Genomic DNA, 8,702 nt, shown 5'->3' with positions numbered 1-8,702 from the left:
GGACCCCATTGTGCTAGGTGCTCCACAAAACGAAAAGATGGACCCTTCCCCAAAGAGCTTAAAATTTAAGTACAAAATGAGAGATAACTGATGGATAGAGATAGATGGAAGTACATAAGTATGGCCATTCTGGGTCAGACCAAAGGTCCATCTAGCCCAGTATCCTGTCTCCCAACAGTGACCAATTCCAGGTGCCGCAGAGGGAATGAATAGGTAATCATCAAGTGATCCATCCCCTGTCGCCCATTCCCAGCTTTTGGCAAACAGAGGCTAGGGACACCATTCCTGCCCATCCTGGTTAATAGCCATTGATGGACCTATAGTCCATGAACGTATCTAGTTCTTTTTTGAACCCTGTTATAGTCTTGGCCTTCACAACATCCTGTGGCAAAGAGTTCCACAGGTTGACTGTGCATTGTGTGAAGAAATACTTCCTTTACAAGGCAACAAGGAGACAGCATTGGTCAGCATGATAGGCAGTGATCTCAGCACACCAGCAGCCTGACTATGTCATGTTTATGTAGGCATTATGGAAAAGGAGAGTGTTAAGGAGAGATCTGAAAGATGATAATGAGGTAGCTTTATGGATGTTTACGGGGAGTGTCTCCAAATCATGACGGGCAACATGGGAGAAAGCACAAAGGTACTTGTCTGAAAATTTAACAAGTGGGCCAGGAGGCTGGCATGATTGGCCAACTGGAGGCAGCAGTTGACATCTCAATAATGACTAAGCGGTGATAAGTATGGGATAAGTTGTAAAAGACTGAAAGTGAACATAGAAGCTTATGTTTGATGTGCTAGAGAAGGGGGTGCCAGTGGATGCAAAGAGAGAGGTGACATGGTCAAAGCCACGGCTAGGAAAATGATCTTTGTAGCAGCATTCTGAATGGATATCAGTGGAGCAAGATTGCATTTGTCAAGGCCAGGGAGAAGGTTATTGCAGTAATTATGATGTGAAATGGCAAGAGCCCAGAGGAGAGGTTTCGCGGTTTGACTGGATAGGAAAGGCAGTATCTTAGAGATGTAATGCAGAAAGAATAAAGTTTTAGAGACAGCCTGGATGTGGGGACCTAGAGGCATCTGAGTCAAAGATGATGCCCAGGTTATAGGCTTGAGTGACAGGCAGGATGGTGATGTTGTCCACGGTGATCAAGAAAGGAGGTAGTGGAGAGGGTTTGGCAGAAAGATTACGAGCTCAGTTTTAGCTACGTTGAGCTTGAGCTGATGGCTAGATATCCACAAGAAGATGTCAGAGAAACAGACTGAGATATTAGTCTGCAAAAAAGATAGATCTGGAGTAGAGAGGTAGATGATTTACCCACAGAAGGAGAAATCATCCTCAATTGTAAATGTCATTATAATGTTTGCATTTATTCTGATACAATGCTATGGTGTCTGTGGCGCATTCTCTCATATTGAACTGTATCAAATGTATAATAAAAAAATGAAAAGGGAGGTTATGTATGTATGTAGCTAACAGCTGGAAAAAACATAGATCTGATTAGTCCTTAAAGAATTGTAAGAAATGATAACCACCAAAGAAAATCCACATTGAACCTGAATATCATGATTCATAAATGAATCACTGATTTAGTGAAAAATATCTATTTGATGAAACACTATTGTGCTGAGAATACCTTGCTGTTTGGCGTATTCATATTTTCCTTTCCTAAAATGTTCTGCTCCCTCACCCTATATTCCATATCACATCACTTATGAAAAGAGAATCTTCAATGCAGTCAAGTAGCAACTGACCAATCAAGTGCTTGGGAACCTAAGTCCAGGGATCCCATCAGAGATGACTCATTTTATTAACAGAGCCAAGAAGAAGGCATTACAGCTCCTATCTGTAAAGGGGAGAACCATGTAACCCAGTGATAGTGGAATGGATCTGAATAAGCCTTGCCTTCTAGTAACAGGACAGGAAGAGCAGCTCTGATGTTCCTTGCTGGTTTAGAGCATTCATTCTTTCAGCCAGGGTGTTGGTCCAGAAGGGAGGCTGAAAGACCTGTCTGCCGTCCAGTAAGGAGATCAGGAAATTAGCCCAGAAGCTTATCTACCAGCACAGGAAGCCAGCAAAGACACTAGCAATCAGTGATGGTAGGAGACCATCTACCAGCCCATCAGGGAGCCTGGGAGTCAAGGTACTTGAGTTAGGATGGATAGCAGCGAGGCGCAGGATATGGCAAGAGTGGTGGTGAGCATCTCAAAGGTGTACAGGAGGGCGAGTACACTTCAAAAATCTTTGCTTGGGCAGCCATATGTATTCTTATGTCATTACCTCAATTATACCATATCTAATAGCTGTAAACAAAGGATTAATTGACTGTAATATATGATGAATATTAAGAATAGCTAATAATAAAGCTGCTACTATAGCACCATCAATGTCTTATTGCAAGACATAGCGGAGGCATCCAACATACAAACAGAAATTTTAAAAACAGGATTTTATCTTTACCTCTTAACTTCCGCTGGAAGCCAGCTTCAATATGACTAGTAATGGTGAGAGCCTGATCGCGGCAACTTTGCCCCAGTCTGAAACCGGCCCGTTCCTTTCTCAGTATGGCTTCAAAGATAGGGATGAAATGGGCCAGTAAAACCCTCTTCATTCACCTGTAAGTTGTGGAGAGGAGTGATATCGGGCATCATTTGATGGTTTCTCACATTTGAGGAGGGAAACGAATATCACCTCACACCAGCTTTTTGGAATCTTCCCTATCAAATGTACGTTAGCGAATAGGTCTACTAGTCATGGCTTGTCCCTTTGGCCCCAAATCCTTGAGGAATTCAGGATAAATGCTGTCCTTACCAGCCGCTCTTTTGCTTTTAGTGGCCATGGGAGCCTTGTTTATTTTTTCTATAGTATATGGGGAAGATAACAATAAAGGGGTGGGGCTGTGTCAGACATTTAGAAGGAGCTCTTTCTGAATCTTCCATCTAGTCAGCTTGTCAGTTTTCGTCTTTGAATTACAGAGAAGGTATGAGGCAACAGCATTAGCCATCACTTTTGGTTGACAGTGTTTTACTGGGTTAGCAGCATCAAGCTTACAGAAACATGCCTAGACTTTGTAACTGGTATGTGTGAAGTCAGGACCCTTCACTGTCTCATTCCATCTCTTCAGGTGGGCAGAGTTCAATGACTATTAGTTCTTTCATGATATCTGGTTCACCACTCTTTTCACACTCTTTTAAGAGTGCTTCTGTTTCCAGCTGCCCGCAAGGAGTACAGGCCTTGCAATTGTTCTAAGGAATGGGGGGAGGGATAGCTCAGTGGTTTGAGCATTGGCCTGCTAAACCCAGAGTTGCGAGTTCAATCCTTGAGGGGGCCATTTAGGGATCTGGGGCAAAAATTGGGGATTGGTCCTGCTTTGAGCAGAGGGTTGGACTAGATGACCTCCTGAGGTCCCTTCCAACCTTGATATTCTATTAATGTGTTTTGTGACAGCTTGGATAAGAAGGTGAGGTAGTCAAAGTTTTCTGGACTCGGATGATACAGTGTACCTTGTCTTCAACTTCTGCATATCTTCTGATAGATTTATCCATCACCTTCAACCTGGAATGGAGACATGGGCTGTTGCTCAAGGCATCAAGGCTCATCAGATGCCGCAGCACTATGCAATTCCTAGCCACAGTGTTGAGCAACCGTAGATACCACGTCCTTTTGAACTGGCAGATCAGCAAAGCATGCACCCTCAGTGATTGTCTATCTCAAGTATCCACATTGACTCCTTCACTATTCAACATCTAGAACAGTAACTTACCTGGCAGAATTTTGCATACATTAATATATGCCAGTGACATCGCTCTTGTGGGTACAAGCAAACACCTCACCACGATCAGCGACATCCTCTCAACTGACCTCAAGATAGTGGTGGAATATTTTCAGTGCTGGAAGCTCCATCCCAGTGCTTCAAAGACTTTGGTAATAGCCTTTTACCTAAACAACAAAGCTGCCAAAGAGCCACTTAATATCACCTTTTTCAATCAATGGATCCAAAATGAGCCCTATCTGAAATACTTGTGTGTGACTTTGGGCAGACGCCTGACTCGTAAAGGTCATCTGGAAAAGACATGTAAAAAGATAAAAATAAAGACTGGCCGAATTGGAAACTCACAGGAACATGGGGTGCATATGAGCACACTCTTCGAACCTTGACTCAAACAATGGTATACTCAGCCACTGAATATTTCACAGCAGTCTAGGTAGGCAGCTCACATACCAAATCTCTGGACATGCAGCTCAATACTAGAATGAGAATTATAACTGGAACGTTATAATCAACGCCCATCCAATGATTGCCCACTCTGGCACACATACCCCCACCCAAAATCCAGAGGGACGCACACAGAAACATGAGTACAATCAAACAATGACCAACCTGGAACTTACCAATTAATTAGGATCTCTGGAACCTTCTAAAGACACATGAAATCCTGCTAGCCTTTTTTCGGATCAGACAAAAGCTCTTAAAGCATCTTAATTCAATCCTGAAGCACAATGGAATAATGCTAATGTCCCAAACAACAGGGTCGCCCTTACCCATACGCAAAGTACGCAGCTGTGTAGGGCACCAGGAAATTTGGGGCACCAAATTTTCTGGTGCCCTGCGCAGCTTTGTGCTGCTCCAGCCCCTGCTCCGGTTCTTTCCCCAGGGCCACGCTTCTGCTCCAGCTGCGCTGCCAGTGAGTGCTGGGGGGTGGTTACCCCTTGTCCCCCAAGCCAGCCCCCCGCCCCCGGCGGAGGCCTGGAGCCCTCCCGCAGAGGCCTGCCCCCCCTCATGGGGGGGCTGCATAGGACAAGAATAGCTAGGAATGGCCCTGCCAAACAAACACCTGATTGCTTATACCACAGAAAGAACTTCCAGGCTTCAACCTACCCTGGAAATAATGGTCTGCACTGCATCTTTTCAGAACATCACATCGCAGATGCTGTCATTTCTTGCACTTCTGGAAGATGAGACACAATGTGACCGTGGACACCAGTTGCAAACTGGAACACATTGTAAATCAGTGCCTGCTTTGACTGATTGCTGGTGTCATCTCAGACTTAAAACAAGACACTTCTGAAGCGACACATTGGCTCACTGAGCTGTACTTGGTTATTTGAACGTTGCTAATCACCTCTCTTGCCATACAGAAGAAGAGGAATAAGGAATCTCTTAACTATTTAAAAGGTATACTTAATTGGCCTTAATAGAAAAATGTGCTCATTTACAGCGAAACGAGTCTGCGAATGTTTTCAGTATAGAACCAAGGGTTGTGCAAGAATGAGTTGCTTTCACTTGGTTTTTTTGCATGTTAGTAATATTACCAAAACAGTTTTTAAAGAAAAAAGGCAATGTGCTACAAATGTTCATCTGCTAAATACATCTTGTTATAACATTATTATAGCTCTGAGAAGTGCTGCAGACTTCAGAAATCCCAAAGCTAAGCACAACAACTTGCATGCCAAAAATACACTTACATCATATAATATTAGCAGGAAAGTCAGAGAGGGCAAAAAACCCACTGTTTTTGCCATTTAATTTGATGATAACCAACTTCCTGATTTGTTCCTTTCTTTTGGCAAGAGCATTGTTTTTGTTCTTTGTGTTTTGCCCATAGATCTCCATACAGAATTATCTGTGTACCAAAACCATGCTTTATACTCTACACAGTACAGAAGTCAGAGGGAAATACAGACATTATTGCTATTGATTTCAATACTGTGAAACTTCTAGATTGCCTCCTCTTTATTTTTGGCAAAATAATCATTCTAGCAAACTCTATATTACTACAAAATGCTAACTGTATATACTGTGTACTATGGTTCTTATATATTTTACTCCACATATCGAAGTAAATCTAAAAGCCAGTTCTGGGGAAAACAGGATTTTTTTATTGTGCTTTACTGTTTTTCCAACAAACATATAATAGTCTTTATGCCAAATCCAGCTCACCTTTTTCACATGGATTTCTGCATTATATTCAGATTTGTGACAAATTGGGTGTCTGGTAGTTTTGTTAATTCTGTGTGATAGGGTATCTAATTAAAATGTATATATAAAATTATAGCAGATTGGGAATAGCAGGATTCCTCAAATTGTCTGCAGAAGTGAATATTCATCTCACAAGGAAAATAAAAAACTCACCCCTTTACAGAGTTTTGCCATGTTTGAAACAAATTATATGGAATGTATAATAACTCCTCTATACTTAAATGAAAAATGTTCAAAGCTTTCGAAAGTCTGGTTTTATTTATGTAGAAACTATTAATGTCCACAGCTTGTCTTGAGGGATAAGAGAAATAAATAAATATGCTTGATTAAATATCCTGAATATTAATATTATGTGACTGAGAGAACATTTATCATAGCAAATGTACATAACCCACCAATATCCTCTACTTTTTTAGTATCCCAATGAATTTGGATGTATTATGTATCTAAGGCAAGATACATACTTTTTTTTTTAACTTTACACGTAAATCTGCATATGTACACAACATACGGCAACAACACTGAGACGGATGATATGGAATCTGCCAAAAAACTGCTATAGAGTAGAATTAATGTTAAGAATAATTAAAGAAATATCCTCCATCTTTCTAAGGCCCTGATTCAGGAAAACAGTACTTCAGGACATCACTTGCGCATGTGCTTAAATCCTATTGAAGTCAAGTTAACCGTGTGCTTCAGTTCTCGCCCAAACTGGGACCTAAGGGTAAAAATTTCAAAAATGTCTAAAAGGCTATGTCAGCCCAGGGTTTGAACTCAAGCTCAAGCCTAACCCCTCTTCGGTCTAAACACAAATCGTGCTAACCCAAGACTTGGACCCAGGGTCGCAGGACCCCACAGAGATGGAGGGTCCGGGCCTGAGTCAAGCTAGAACCCAGGGTTCAAGCCCTGTCACTTTGCAGTGTAGTTGCAACCCCCCTGAAATTGTGCTCTGGGAGTCCACCAAAAGCATCCCACAGGCCAACTTTCTTTGCCCTCTAGATAGTTAACTTTGGTGAACTATTAAATTTTCCCACATAGAGTAGCCACATTTTGGGAAGGTGCTAGGAAGTCTAGGATATTGGTGGTTGGACTCGGGCCCTCATAATGCAGTGTAGGTGCTGGAGCCCCAGTTTGGGTCCTAGGGTTCAACAATCCCTAACCTGGGTTTACAAGTGAGTGTAGACACTTAAGCCCTAGGTTAACAAAATCAGGGTCTGCTAATGCAAGTTCTACTAACCCAGGGCTTATGGCTGCAGTGTAGACAAAGTGACTTTGGGTATTTCTACACTGCAATAGAACACCTATGGCTGGCCTGTATCAGCTAACACAGGCTTGTGGAGCTTGGGTTGCAGGGCTATACAATTGCAGTGTGGACATTTGGGCTCGGGCTGGAGCCTGGCTCTGAGACCTTCCCCTCTCATGAGGTCCCAGACCCTGAGCTCCAACCCAAGCCCAAATGTCTACACTGCAATTTTATAACTCTGAAGCCTGAGCCCTGTGAGCCTGTGTCAACTGACATGGGCTAGACGTGGGTATTTTATTAGGGTTGCCAACTTTCTATTTGCAGAAAACCAAACACCCTTGTCCTGCCCCTTCTCCGAGGCCACTGCCTCCTGCTCACTCCATCCCCCCTTCCTCTGTCACTCGCTCTCCCCCATCCTCGCCCACTTTTACAGGACTGGGGCAAGATGTTGGGGTGCGAGAGGAGGTGTTGCCTCTGGTGGTGGGATGCGAGCTCTAGGGTGGGGCTGGAGATGAGGGGCTTGCGGTGCAGGAAGGGCCTCTGGGCTGAGGGGTTTGGAGTGTGGCAGGGGGCTCCAGGCTGGGGCACAGGGTTGGAGTGTGGGAGAGGGTATGGGCTCTGGGCTGGGGGTGCGAACTCCAGGGTAAGGCCAGAAATTAGGAGTTCAGGATGTGGGAGGGGGCTGTGGGAGGGGGTTGGGATGTTGGAGGGGGTGCGGAGTCTGGGAGGGAGTTTGGGTGCAGGATGGGGCACAGGGTGCAGGCGGTGCTTACCTCAGGCGGCTCCAGAAGCAGTGACATCTCCCTCTGGCTCCTAGGTGGAGGCACAGCCAGGTGGCTCAGTGTTCTGTCCCTGCCTGCAGGTGGTGCCCCAGCAGCTCCCACTGGCTGGGGTTCCCGGCCAATAGGAGCTGCGCAGCTGGAGCTCGGGGCGGGGACAGCGCCCCCTTGGCCTCCCCTCTACCTAGGAGCCAGCGGGAGATGCTGACAGCTTCCTGGGAGCCACGCAGAGGCGGGCAGGCACCCTGCCTGCCCTCCTGCAGGCGGCCAACCAGACTTTTAAAGGCCCAGTCAGCAGTGCGGACCAGTTCCGACAGGGTCCCTTTTTGATCGGGCGTTCCGGTCAAAAACTGGATGCCTGACAAACCTATGTTTTATTGCAGTGTAGACATACTTTTTGAGGCCAGATTTTCAAAGCTAGTTGGGCACCTAAAAGTTTCAATAGCTGTCTTTTCAAAAGTGCCTAAGCAAGTTAGGCACCTAACTCTCAGATTTCAATGGGACTTAGGCGTCTAAGTCATTTGAGCACTCTTGAAAATTTTCCCTAAGCTAAGTCGGAAGATCCAGTGGAACTCACACATGAAAGTCATTTAGGATGACATTTTCAAAAGCTCCTAAGCGTCTGACAGGAGACTAGTTTCAAAGTCAACAGCTTTTGTTACGATTTCCACCCAGAGGGAGTGGGAGGTGCATACAAGC

The sequence above is a fragment of the Lepidochelys kempii genome, chromosome 8 (genome assembly GCF_965140265.1).
Source record: "Lepidochelys kempii isolate rLepKem1 chromosome 8, rLepKem1.hap2, whole genome shotgun sequence".
NCBI lineage: Eukaryota > Metazoa > Chordata > Testudines > Cheloniidae > Lepidochelys > Lepidochelys kempii.
The sequence above is the reverse complement of the archived record's forward strand: the minus strand, read 5'-3'. Positions refer to the sequence as shown.